This window comes from Triplophysa rosa, linkage group LG15 (assembly GCF_024868665.1).
Source record: "Triplophysa rosa linkage group LG15, Trosa_1v2, whole genome shotgun sequence".
Classification (NCBI taxonomy): domain Eukaryota; kingdom Metazoa; phylum Chordata; class Actinopteri; order Cypriniformes; family Nemacheilidae; genus Triplophysa; species Triplophysa rosa.
This window is the reverse complement of record NC_079904.1, coordinates 19790758-19804995: the sequence shown is the minus strand read 5'-3', so window position 1 is coordinate 19804995 and position 14238 is coordinate 19790758. Positions and strand designations below refer to the sequence as shown.

Below are 14238 nucleotides of genomic sequence, written 5' to 3'. Positions count from 1 at the left end.
GGCCAAGTGGATGCAAACCAACGGCCTTGGTAAAAGCCTCCGAAACCGATGGAAGGGGCAGCGTCTGTGAACAGGTGAATATCGGCGGGGGAGGAGGCCATGTCACTGTAGAAAAATGACAAGCCGTTCCATTGTCTGAGGAATTTTATCCATAAGCTCAGCTCGTCAAGGCAGGGGCTGGATATGGATAACGTGTCCTCTAGAGCGTGTGCGGAGGACGCGAGAGAAAGGAGGTGTGAAACGAACGGTCGGCTTTGAGGGATTATCCTCATCGCAAAATTCAGATGGCCGAGAACAGACAGTAGCTCGCGTTTGGAGCAGCGGGGATTAGCTAATAGGGCGGAAGCGATCACGATCGTTCTGTCGATTTTCTCTTTTGGCAGATAAGCCTGGAATTTAAGCGAGTCTAATTTAATTCCGAGAAATTCGTTGGACGTGCTCGGTCCTGAAGTTTTGTCTGGGGCGAGGGGAACGCCGAGATTTCCGAAAACCTGCTGGACTTTTGCTAGATGCGTAGCCGGAAGCGAATCGGGAGATGAGATGATTAAAAAATCTTCTAGTAGGTGGATGAGGTAGGGAATTGCATAATTGTTAGAGAGAATCCAGCAAATTGCCTCTGACAACATGTCGAAAATTTTTGGGCTGCTTCTGCATCCGAAAGTGAGACGGACAGAAAAGTAAAATTTATTACGCCATCGGATGCCGAAAAGGTGCCAGAAATCTGGGTGGATAGGCATGACTTTAAACGCAGATGTTATGTCGACTTTGGCTAGCCAAGCGCCACGACCGGCATGTTTAATTAAAGTGATGGCTTGATCGATGTTATGATAGTGCAGAGAAAATTCCTCGATCGGAATGAGGCTGTTAATGCTTGGAAAGGCAGAGCCGTGCGGTGACGAGAGATCGAATATGAGGCGCTTTTTGCCCGAGAATTTACGTGTCGCTACGCCAATGGGGCTAATGCGAAACGCGGTAAAAGGGGGGGCGTCGAAGTGGCCGATAATGAATTTAGCGTCGATCTCCTTTTTAATGAGGAGATCGACTGACTCCGGTTCGGCGAGCGCAGACTGGAGGTTGGGGCATATTAAGCTGTGTGATGGAAGACTGATAACGCCGGGGTCGAAGCCGTTCGTGAGACCGGTCAGAAGATATTCAGTGAACTGAATGTCGGGGTGCGAAGACAACTCGAAAGACAAACAAGAAACATTCACAGGAGTCGAGAGGTAATTTTTTAGATTTTTATTCTGAACTTGAGAAATTGGGCACACAATTCGAGCATGTGCACCGCTGCAAAACGAGCACACGTGCAGGAAGCGACAACGCTGCCTGGTGCACCTTCCTACATTGAAGTTCCTGCATGCCTCCAAATTGCTGGGTTGCCCACGGGTTTGGTTAGCTCGGCGGTTTGGCAGGCGCGGAACAGAGGAAGTGGATTTGGAAGGCGAATCTGGGCGTGGGGGAAGAGAGGGAGTGACTAGGGGACAATCGGTTGTGGAATGCGCTACTGAGCGACATACCGCGCAGGAAATGTTGCGAACGCCCAGGAAAACCCTGTTATGAAGCTCAGTGTCCAGTGCTCCCCAGTAGGGGCACTGGTTCCACTGAGCTACACGAATGGCACATTTGGCAGAAAAAAGTTTGTGGTATGTATAGAAATGCGCGCCCCCATAGGAGAGAGCGAGCTCTGCCACGATGGCGAGGTAATCGCTCAGCTCGCGTCTCCTATGAGGGAACGCAGTGCAGATCACCTCTATGTAGCGTTTAAAAGCGACGGTAAATTCGGGGAAGGACAGTGTGCGGGTGTGGTTGGGTGACTGATTTTTAAACGTGAGCGATAGATCGCCGTAAGTGATCTGTCGCTCGGTTGACAGGGGTGATAAAGGTGAGAGGAGAAAATAAAGGTCTGTGTCCGCACCTGTCAAGATCTGAGATCTGATGTTCCCCGAAACTGGAGGCGGTTCTAAGGCTGGTGCGTTGATCGGTACTGGCATTGCTGTCGCCGTGGCCAATGAGAAGTTCGATCGGTTCTGCGGAAAAGAGAAAAGGGGGGGGATGGCGGCCGCCTGAGCGGCTAGCGGAGTCATGCTTGCGCTAGCAGCGGCTGCTGGGGTGACTGGGAAATGGCCGAGGACCGGCGCCTGCATCGCTAGCTGAGGCAGCCTCGCGCTAGTGGTTGATGGAGGTGCCGTGGGCCAAGAGCCAGGGGCGGGGAATGGGTGAGAAAGCACCGGAGCACCAGGTGCTGGAAAGCTAATGTTTCGTAGATGCCCCGCGGTGTTGACTGCTGGCAGGGTGTTGGCTGGAGGATGAAGCTGGCCTACGGTGAGAGGGACGAGTTGCTGGAAGCCCTCGATCGATGGATTCATGGCGTCCGGGAAATCCGTGGCGGTACCCGCGCTCACCAAAATCCTGCTGTGCCGGCTTGCCAGCGGGCGGCCACGATGAGCTGTGGAGATGGATTGCCCGGGCCGGGAATAAGGAGAACCACGAGCCGCGCCCGGCTTGTTGGTGGTTTCTTGCGGAGCGGACTTCGGTGCGGCGGTATCCGCCAGGGAAGAGGCGTAGAGGCAGTAAAGCTCCACCTTGGTCATCCGCCTGTGGAATTGGACGTCCGCGTTGGAAAGAGCCAGTCGTAGGCCCTGGACAGTCCATTTCTGGATGGCGGGGATCGTGTTGTGAGTAGAGGTGTAAGAAGAAGCCGGAGAAGGAGGTGGATGTCTCTTTGGGCCAGGTGATGAAGTGCCACCTCTGGATTTAGCCTTTCGAGGTGCAGAACGGCGGAGCTGGCGGCCCCGTGATGAAGCCGGGGAATCGATTAAAGATTCCGAACCTGAGCTGGAAAGATGGGACGCGCTCGGCGGCACTGGAAGATTGCTGGCATATACATCGTCGATGACGGGGGTCTCGGACATAGCGTCGAACTGAGAGTTGATGCTTAATCTTAAGAGATAAAGCAGGTAAGATGGTTTTCCTATTTATAAGAGTGCTTGCTTGAGCTGATAGGGTAGATGCGGTGATTGCTGATGGTAGACCAGCCGGGCTGATTATATGCTCCGTCTCCTCCCGAACTTTGTTAATTAAACATCATAATAACATTTAAAAACTTAAAATATAATTTTTTATAAAAGTCTGACGATTTTCCCTATTAGATCTGTATATTTGACTTCCTGGATCGATGCAGACTATCCATGTGAGATTTCTAAGAGTCACAAGAGTAATTCAAGAACACGGAGCAGTCGCAGTTCTGTGATGTCCTGCGCATGATGCAAGAAGTCGAACGTGTACTTATGTCGGGAGCCTTCAATGAGGCTATACTGATGACAGTACAATAGTAAATTAATGAGAGAGATTACAGTAAAACTGACCAAATCATATCATCTTTTTAAACGGGCGCGTTTTGTTTTTTGCTAACTTTCCACCATTTGGGGGGTTGTTCACCAGCAGTCTCTTAAAGTGGAAGAAGCACCAGAAGTTGGTTTGCCAACCATCATAAAACGTCAAAAGAAGATGAAGAAATGTGGAAAATTCAAAACAATATGTGGATGAACTTTGTATCAGGTCTCAGAAAAAAGAGAGACAAGTTGATAAACGTTGTTCAATCAAAACAACAGGAGGAATACTTTGTTACCAAGTAATTTGATCATCAAATTGTAAGTTATTCATGATTAAATAATGCCGCCGTGCCTCAATTCATTCTGGTTGCTGATGTGCACCGTTGTTTATTGCTTAGCTTTATTTGAGATGAGTGATTTTGACAGTGGTCAGTCTTAACGTATTGTGTACGTTAGTCTGTGTTTGTTTTATGATCAGACTGGGAGGCAGTGTCTGTCATGTGGTCCATTATTCTGTTCACATACACAAGGCACGCCGATCATAATGCATATGTGTAATATTGATTTGTATTTGTATTTGTATTGCATGTTTTTTTTAGGTAATAACTCTCTCTTGCTGTGCTGTTCGGCTTGTTGCATTTCAAGTCTGGAGTAGCATTGTAAATGTATCATGTGGTAAGTTTGATGGTGTATATGATGTAAGCGCACTTCTCTAGGAGAGCACAGAAAGGTAAAATACCTTACTGTACTGTGGTAAGTGTGTGTTAATGGTTCGCTACTGATAGGGAGACATCTAAAACATTCTGGGAGGGTGGCCTGAGGACCAGGGTTGGGAAGCACTGGATTAGATCTTGAGACAAAACAATCACACATAGGCCTATATATTTAAAAAAAATGTCATGCAAGTTGTTTCTGGTCAAGACACCTATAACTATATTTAAGTTAGTCTGGGACTAGGCTGAAGCTCTGTCCGGGAAATCACCCCTATATGCTTATTCTCACTTTCAAAATGTCACATCATCCCTCCTTCCAAAAGCCACCCACTTGCAAACAGGAGGGAATATTTATAATTTAAATGGATTGTGCAGCCTGCAGATGGCAGATCAATGAAACAGTATATAATGCTTACAGTAACAGATAATTAGTTAATGTATACATATGCAATTAAACTTTATATGATTCATATGATCATGCACTTTTTAAAAATCTACAACATATTTTAACAGAAATTTACATCAATTACAACAAGTTTATTTTATATGTACCTATGCTATGTACTTTATATGTACTGAAACAACTTTTACATTTACAAATTTTGTAAATTATAAGTACTTCACAAACTATTAATTTAATATTATTCGTTCATTCACAATCATAGTCTGTAAATATCATATATTTGTACTTTGTTTGTTGTGTAGACTCTTTTTACATTTTAGCGAAATGCATGTGAATAAAAATGTGGGTTGGAGACAACCGAATAACTGATGATGATTTACAACGTTTGTCAACAAGTGGCAGAGTAGGGCGGGTGTAAAAATGCTTATTTTATATTTACATTGATAATTCATATAATTGCTATTTTAAGTCCCTAAGATGTTACAAAAAACAGAAGCGTCGTTATTATTATTTTTTTACTGTGTTTTAATCAGTGGAATGAAGTTTTTAATGAAAATCATGTTTTCATGTGAATGTTGGGTGAAAAACATAAAAACTGCTAATTATATATTCAAATAAATGTAGTAATTGAGGTAAAAAAAATACATAAACGTCACCAAATAAATGCATAACTTGAAAGATTTTACATTTATTAAAAAAAAGAAAATATAGTTTTATGACATTTATGTAAAATATTACAAAGTGCCCAAATTTGTACACCAATAGCAGATTAGTGTAGTTTTAAATAACACCACTTGAGGGTTAAGTTGAAAGGGAAGAATGTGTTTAAAAAGTGACACCTCATGAGAGCACTATCAGCAAAGAAAATCGGTGACTACACTAGCAGACAGTAAAGAGAGATTCACCAGCGAACAAATTATGATTATAATACATCTTAATATTAAACTGGTACAGTGAACTAAACGTTTGGAACTGACCGTAGAAAATTTACCATTTATCTGAAAAAATGTCACTGTTATGCACAATAACAGCAAATATGTACAATAATCTCAGGTAAATTTAAGACTGACCACTGTCAAAATCACTTGTCTCAAATAAAGCTAAGCAACATACACATGTGTGCACATCAGCAACCAGAATGAATTGAGGCACAGCGGCCTAATAAATCTTAAATAACTAACAATTTGATGAGTTTTTAAATATATATTTTTACGATAATTAAGGTCATCACAGAGGGCCTAGAGGACCCTGAGGGTTCGCTGCTATGCCCAGAAAGAAAAAGGCTCCACGTCAGTGCCAAGTAATTCTAATCTAATGAAGCATGTCACATTGTCACATTCCGCAACACAATTAGTAGCTGAGACTTTGTCCATATATGTTTTTCTTTGAATACTGAGTTTTCATTTTTAAAACACTCTTCGCCCTATTAACACTGAATCGTTCTGAAAACGTATACTGTGCATTAGAAAAACGTATGATGCTTCAACCCGTGTCATTTCTTTCAGGCGTGTCGTGCGTTTACTTTCTGCCTTATGTCACGGCAATGTGAACCAAAGGCAGAGAGACTTATTTAAATGGATGGAATGTAGGGTATGTAATGCTGCTGTGGGTAAGCGAAAGTGTAACTATCCTGTCAAACAACTGTGAGTAATTAAATATTATCCTAGTTAATTTAATAGTCTCCTAAAATGCAATCTAAATTATGCACGAACTAACATTACCGCTTTCATACTGGAAAGCAGTCAAAACATTGAGAGCGCTTCTTGTTCAACTGTTTACTATTATTGAAATACAACCGACACTTGACTGGAATAGCCACAATACATTTAGATATGCTTATTTAAAACAAAAACTGTGGTCTCTTAATTTTCCACAGCTATATATCAAAAAGACAAACACTTAAATAAAATAGGTATAAAATAGGTATTAAGTGTGATACAATTTTTGATTAACATTTTAATGTTTAATGTTTGAGTCAGAGTAATTTCTCCGGATACACTTTAAGTTTTAACACTTTAACAAATATTACCATAATGCATCAGCGAATTACAATATTTTTTCTCTGCATGACAAGTTGGCAGGAGGGTACTTACAGTAATAATCGTATAAATAATGACAAATTGACCCCTGTCACGTGTGTCGTATATAAACCACACGACAACGGAGTAGAATTCCAAAAAGGGTTTAAGAAATCCACAGGAGTGCAACAGAACCACATGAAATTATAAACAAAAACAATAAAGGACAAGGAACTGAGGAGAACGCAGGGCTTAAAAACACAGGGAAACATAATCAAGGGAAACAGGTGCGGGACTAATTAACAACTGTGGAAACAAACAAATGAACACAGGCAAAAAAGGAACACAGAACTAAACCAAAAGCGAACAAGACGCAACTGTGACAATCCCAAATTGGTCCTATGGGTCCTAAAACTAGGCTTCAATGTCTTTGTGCAATGTAAAACTTAATTTCTTCAGTTCGAACATAAATTAATGAATTTTAAACAAATTTTAAACAAATCAAAAGACACATCCATCCAGAAACTGTCATGGGATGCTATATATGTAAAAGCACATGACAAAGGAGTATAAAAAACAGGTTTTAATAGTAAATCCACAGAAAACACAGGATCAAACACATCACTTTAACATAAGTATAATACCGGACAGAGAACAGACGAGAACACAGGGTTTAAATACACATGGTAAACAAAGGGTACTAATGAGCTAATCGGGGCGACAGGTGAACACAATGATCAATAAAAGATACAGAAACTAGGTCAAACTGAAACAGAAGTCAAAACACAATGAATACACAGACAAACATGTTACAGTTCGCCCCCTACCGGATAGGCACATCCTACCGTCGTAGAACAAAGTCCAACAGAGGAGGGAGGGGGTTCAGGAGGCAGGCGTGGGGTAGACGAGGGGCAGATAAAGGGGATAGGGAGCAGTCTATGAAGCCAGGGTGGAGCCTGGAGCAGGAGGAGCCTTATGGAAGACCAGAGACAAGAGAGGGTGACGGAGGAAGGGCTGGTGACACAGGGGGCCAACTGACGGAGACTGTGGAGGAGGAGCCCAGGGTGGAGACTGACAGATGGTGAGCCAGGGTGACAGCGAGGATCCAGAGGGTCGAAGTGGAACAGACGGCTAAGGCGACCAAGGCGGCGGCGGGGACCCGGAAGACCGCGGCGGAGCCAGAGCGACCAAGGATGGGAGGAGGGCAGGTGGAGCCTGACACAGATTTAGGGGCGGAGTGATGAGGTGCAGCTGGAGGATAGGAGTCCCGAGGCGGGAGATGGTCGACAACTGACCAAAGCAGAGCCGGAGGGACGAGGGAGCCTGGTGGAGCTGGTGGAATGACAGGGCACGGTGGAGATGAAGGAGCTTGGAGCCAAGGTGTAGGCGATGTGTTGGAGGGCCGAGGTGGAGTCTGGGTCTCGGACGTGGAGACATGGGATACTCAACCCCCGAGGTAGCTGGCGGCTGGAGATCCGGAAGCCATTCCAACCCAACGGTGCTGGCGTGCAGAGGGTGAGCTGAGGTGTCTCCAGATGCCAACGGACCCAGGGCTTTTAGACTGGCTGGCAGAGACAGAGGAGGCGGGGGTGGGAGGCTGGAGACTCGGGAGACAAAGGAGAGCTGGGCGGGACCAGTGGAGAATTGGAAGACAAAGGAGAGCTGAGTGGGACCAGCGGAGACTTGGAAGACGAAGCAGAGCTGGACGGGACCAATAGGTAAGGGAGCAGCCAAAAAACCTTCATTAGTCCAGTCCATTATCTCAGAGGCCCGATATAGCTCACCCTCTGTGGCGGGAGTGTGGGCGGGGCTTCCCTCTAGGCGAGGGGTCAGCAACCCATGGCTCTTCTGCCCCCCTTCTGCGGCTCCCTGCAGTCTTTATGAGGCCCTGTTTATGCCTGGTATTAAGATGAGTTTTGGTCGATCGGATCACAAGTGGACGAAAGAGGCACATACCCATTTATACCTGCTGTTGTTATCTGTCTATTTTGTCCACTTTTGACCACTTGTGTCCTGATTTCTTCAAGAAATATCTGAAAAACCATACACATTTACCCAACCTGCTTTTTCAGATATTTTATTTGTATTCGAATATTTTTTATATTTTATTCGAAATAAGTGCATGCAATGTACATATGAGCGAGACCGGAGATGACAGAAAAAAAACATACAGAGAGCAGTGGTTTTATTTCTGCTTTGACAGATGTGAGACAGCGCCGAACACTGTATGTGTGTTACAAATGGAATGGTGAAAAAAATTCTGCTTTGTACGTTTTTTGTCTTTAAACCAAACTTTTAGGTCTTTAGCCGGCATAGTTTAAATCCTGTCTGGCTAGCGGGCTTCTCATAATGTTTATGCATGATGTCCGTATGCGGAGAGTAGGTGGTCTCTTGTGGCTGTTCATCAAACGCTGCAAAAACAAAAGCCAAAAGAAAAGTTCACAGAAAAAAGCTGAAGTCTAATTAAAGCAGCGCGTGCGCGCGATACTCTCCTATTGCAACACTCCCACTTCTTGCCAGGGACAAAACTGTTTAAATTGTTAACATCTAAATACAATAAAAGTTCCACTATAGTGGTGCAACTGGGTAACTACTACCTTACATGCATAATAACAACCTGTGTTATAGCAATTTAAAGGTTACATATATTTTGCAGCTCCAGACAAATTTATTTGGTGGGAAAGGCCCCAAATAGACGCATTTGGTCGCAAAGGTTGCCGAACCCTGCTCTGGGCCCTCAAACTCCACGAGGACTCCCGCGCCAATGCACAGTGTTGCTGGCTCACAAACCTGGTCATTCGCGTCTTGAGGCTCAGGTTCCGGGGCGATGGCAAGCTCAGTCCCCGGCTCACGTACTGGTGTTTGTGTGGCAGAGGGCTCACACAAACGCGTCTGCGGTGGGCTCTGGCTGACGCTCTGTGCAGCAGGGTGATGGTAGGCTGGGCTCTAGGTTGGAAGTGGGACTTGAGATGTCCTCAGCCGTGCAAACAGAGAAAAATAGTCCATTGCTCTCCAGCACCCACTCCACTAAGGAGGAGAAATCCTCTTTGGGACCGTCCGTTGGAAGGCGTGCTTTACATCGCTCGCTCAGGCCGTGGTGATAAAAAATGCAGAGCAAGTGATCCAGGAAGTTGGTGTGAAAAAAGTCCCGAGTGTGATTCTCCAGTGGACGGTCTCCCTTCTCTAAGCAGAGTACCTGGACGGGGAGACAAAAAAAAGGAGAAAACAAAAGAAAGAAAAACGTTGCCAAAAATCTTCTTGTTTGGGTCAGGTATTCTGTCACGGGATGCTATATATCCAAACCGCGCGCATGATGAAGGAGACAAAAACAGGTTTAAATAGTAAATCCACAGAAAACACAGGGGCAAACACACCACGTTAAGATAAGTATAATACCAGACAGAGAACAAATGAGAACACAAGGTTTAAATACACATTGTAAACAAAGGGAACTAATGAGCTAACCGGGGCGACAGGCGAACACAATGATCAATGAACAAACTAGAAACTAGGTCAAACTGAAACAGAAATCAAAACACAAGGAATAAACAGACAGACATGTTACAGTAAAAACACTATGATGCATGGATCTGCTAATAGATACAGTATACATGCAATACTATAGTAAAAATGCTAATAAATTTGATATTTGATAAACATTAAGAATTTGATGAGAAGCTGAAGTGCAGAATGATGTCATAAAATTGTTGATATGTATTGGTACACTAGTTTAATAAATAGTTATCCTTAGGACTAACATATTCTAAAATGCTATTCCTAAGGATATCCAGAAGATAAAAGCTAAACAAATAAAATTTTGGTTTCATGGTAACTTTATACATTATTTTCATTACATTCTTAAATTTACAATGTTAAAAATATATTTTTAAAAGTGCAATATAAACAAGTATGATTTTCTTTTTTTAATATTTGTAGTATTAATGGTTTGTTTTATTTTTGTGTATAGTTAATATCCATGTAAAATTTAATTTCTGTATTAGCGCATTCTTTTTTTGTAAAAAATGACCTGGACATGTTTTTGACAAGCTTTGTAACATTCACCCATTTATATTCAAAAAGACCATAATGAACTTTTTCCTGTCATTTCTGAAGTGAACAGATTTCAAGAAAAGAGACAAGAAACAATTTCAGCATGTTACATCAGATTTGCTACACTGTGGGATCAGGGGCATTTGCATTCAATTTGATAATAATTGATGTTTCACCTTATGTTTACCCGATATATGTCAGCCCCTCATGAATGCAGTACTGACCCAATGATTCAGATCTTAGATTTAGCATACAACTAATCTAGCAATGCAACTTAATTTACTGGAACACTTTTTTTCTTAGTAATCAACGGCTCATAATCAAGTATGATCAATTAATTAATTTATTATTTACAGTCACATTTAGATTAAAAGCATTGTCAAATTATAATTTTAAAGGCTAGCAATATTCATAAAACCTTATAAAAATGACACATTTATACGTGACTGCATCAATTAGACAAAAAAGTCAGATCAAGGCTACCACCTTTTTAAACATTGGAGAGACTAAACCAGTTAGGTTGGGAGGGGGAGTATCTGCCTGCTTTGGAAGTCGCAAAACATTTTGTCTCAGTTTTTATATGCGTTTCATCAGCATGGTGCTTGACAGATGAGGATTTTATTTAAAATGTCAGACTATCCAAATATTGGGGGGTCTTGTCCCCCCAATGTCTGTAGTGGTTACGGCCCTTGTTCAGATCATCACATTTATGCTCACATTACAAATGTTCTTTTGTGTTGATTGTTACAAATGAAATACAAAAGAAAGAAATCTTTTTAAGATGTGTGTTTTGTGTTATTGCCAGATTGTTTTGCAAATAGATCAAGTACAGCTATTTAAAATTGCATGAAATGTTGTAGGTAATGCACGTGATTTTTGTTTAAACCGAGTGTCTGTGCCAACTATAGCTATTCACATTGACAAGAGATTTTGGAGCATATAATGGAGGAACTGCAAGCACATTTACTTCATTTTAATTTCTTCTAGCAAAACAAACAATATCCTGATAAAATCCATTAGCACGGGGAAAATCCCCAATAAATCCATCTAGCAACCCCTCAGATATCTTCCCCACATACACCCACATCTTGAGTCATACCTTTCCCCCTATGACTTATATACTATAATGTACAGCAGCATCTCTAAACGCTTATCCAAATAAATAATTACCCAGGTTCCATCTCTCATGCTGCCTTGGGTAACAGCAGTGACATGACAGCACACGCATGTCATGAATATTATATAGCAAATAAACCAATATCAATCAGTTTTGGAGCATTTTATGCTCTGCTCTGTAACACAAACACACTAGCTTTGCAACGCATAAACAAACTAAACAAGACATTGTGGCTAGAGAAGCGTTTAAAGCACCAAATGATTTAACATCAAATTCTATTTTTAGTGGATCCATCCTACACCACAGTGAATGTAAATCCTGCTGCAGTCCTGCAATAAGATGGACGAGATGGGTAAATAAATAAAAAACAAAAAGGGGAAGCTGCTTACCTTATTGTCTGCATCTCCTCATTCAAAGCCTGGAAAGGAACAGAAAGATATTACCGAAAGGAAAAAGCGCTTGGGTTTTAAAGCTCCCAAAGCTTCATTCCGCAGTCTGAGGTACATACAGGCACACACTCTCCCCCTCTCTCAATCGCTCTCTTTCTGTCTGTCTCATCATTTCTCTCTCTCTCTCTCTCTCTCTCTCTCTCTCTCTCTCTCTCTCTCTCTCTCTCTCTCTCTCTCTCTCTCTCTCTCTCTCTCTCTCTCTCTCTCTCTCTCTCTCTCTCTCTCTCTCTCTCTCTCTCTCTCTCTCTCTCTCTCTCTCTCTCTCTCTCTCTCTCTCATGCACAATGCCAGTATGCTGATATCATGTACGTAAAGGGGTGTTAAAATCATGTACAGATTATGTGCAAATGGAAAACACAGTCATAGCCAGAATGCAGATATACAACATCACACACGCCACCCACTCCTATCTCCTCCCCGAGAGTATCTTGAGATGTAAGGAAAGATATCAGACCAGGGAGAGGGCAAGAAAAAGAGGGTGAGAGAACAAATGTGAGAAACAAAGAAAAAGAAAACAGCTGGGCTCAACTGTTGATTAAAAAACTGGAGGGATGAACAGGCACAACAATTCTAACATCTACTGTGTGTTACAGCTACCCCTTCTTTTTTGCATCCTCTTCATGAATAATGTAAGAGTAAGATAATGGCAGAGGAATTCACATTCTCATTCATATTTAGTGTGCATCAATGACCAAGGTTTATTCCCCCAGGCCTGAACAAAGCATGTGATGCAATATAGGTTAGCACATTCAGGCAGGTTTAACATTATATAGAAGTATACAGTACAGAAAATGTACTATATAAGGGTCTTTTACTATTTCTGTACACTCACTTATTAGCAAACTGAGGCAATGAGGTGGGGCTCAAGGGACTGGGCAAGGGATTTAAGCAACATCCCAAAAGAAAGTGCTGTTGTACTAAAAATCAGCACACAGTTACATTAATAAGTTCAATATCAACAATCATAAATATCAACAAACAAAAATTACAGCACTGTTTCAAAACGTAAACTAACTGTGGTGTAATATTGCGTAGGCCAGAATTTTTTTCCAGAAAAAGCTGAGGGGAGGGGAGGTTGAGGGAAGTGATTAATGGATGCTCCACCCAAGCCATCAAACTGACGTTATTAAAGAACTGACATCTCCACTCCAAGGTCAAAGTGCTTTTTCAGGTTTTGACTAAAGATTCTGAAGGGTTCCCTTTAGAGGGAACTCACGCTGCGTCGCCATAGCAATATGGAACACATCTGAAGCATGTGTGTCGAATAAATGATTTCAAGGATGCATACTTTCATGTTTCCATCCTTCCACATTATAGGGAGTTTCTGAGGTTCGCTTTTGGGGGCATAGCGTACCATTATAAGGTTCTTCCGTTCGGTCTGGCTTTATCACAGCGCACATTCATGAAATGTGTGGATGCAGCTCTGGGTACTCGTGACCCCCCGCTCTGCATATTTTGCATCTCTCTCTTGTTTAACACACCTGGTTTGAATCACCAGCTCGTTAGAAGAGAGCTCAATGAATGAACTGTGTTCCGATGCTGGCATGACTTTCGCCTGCTAGCATCGATGCGATCCTAACAGCTGTGGGAAGGATAAAGCCAGGCAATCACAAAGCTGTTGGGTCTGATGGGAGCTGCTTCCAGGATGATTCCCGCTGGTCTGCTGCACATGACACCTTTACTGTACAGTGGTGGCTCAAAACCAAGGGATTTTCCCAGAGTGGCAACCCATTTTGCATGATGAAAGTCACACGCCAGTGCTTTGATTATGTGAAAGAAACCTTGGTTTCTGTCCCAAGGTCCTGTGATGGGTGCGCGCTGTCTGTGTTTTACATTGACAACAGACGCAATTCTCACAGGTAGAGGAGCGATTAGGGAAGGCCAAAGGCGCAAAATCACTGGAAAGCCCATCATCAATTATGGCACATACGTTGCTTGGAGATGATGGCGGTCAGGCTAGGTCCTTCCAGACCTAAGGGGCCATCATGTGCTTGTCCGATCAGAAAAGGCATCAGGGGTGTCTCTTGTGTATCATCTAGGAGGTCTACGGTCGGGGAGGCTTCACCCAGAAGTGGTAGAGCGCATTTGGTGCATGCAGAGGTGGATCTGTTCATGTATCGGGACACCACGCACTGCCCACTGTGGTTTTCTCTGAC

The 14238-nt window shown here is 42.9% G+C and overlaps 1 protein-coding gene across 3 annotated transcripts in view; it reads right to left on the bottom strand.

The window, feature by feature from the left end:
• The window catches only part of si:dkey-174m14.3 (uncharacterized protein LOC563117 homolog), a 175769-nt gene extending 163521 nt beyond the window's left edge, over positions 1–12248 (bottom strand). The window contains exons 1-2 of one of the 3 annotated variants that reach the window (XM_057353133.1): positions 12023–12248; positions 9257–9755 (exon numbers count right to left, since the gene is read on the bottom strand). The gene's annotated coding sequence lies outside the window, so the exon portion shown is untranslated. The remainder of the gene's footprint in view (positions 1–9256; positions 9756–12022) is intronic. The other 2 variants (XM_057353132.1, XM_057353131.1) reach the window with 2 other exon arrangements.
• Positions 12249–14238: the final 1990 nt, after the last annotated feature.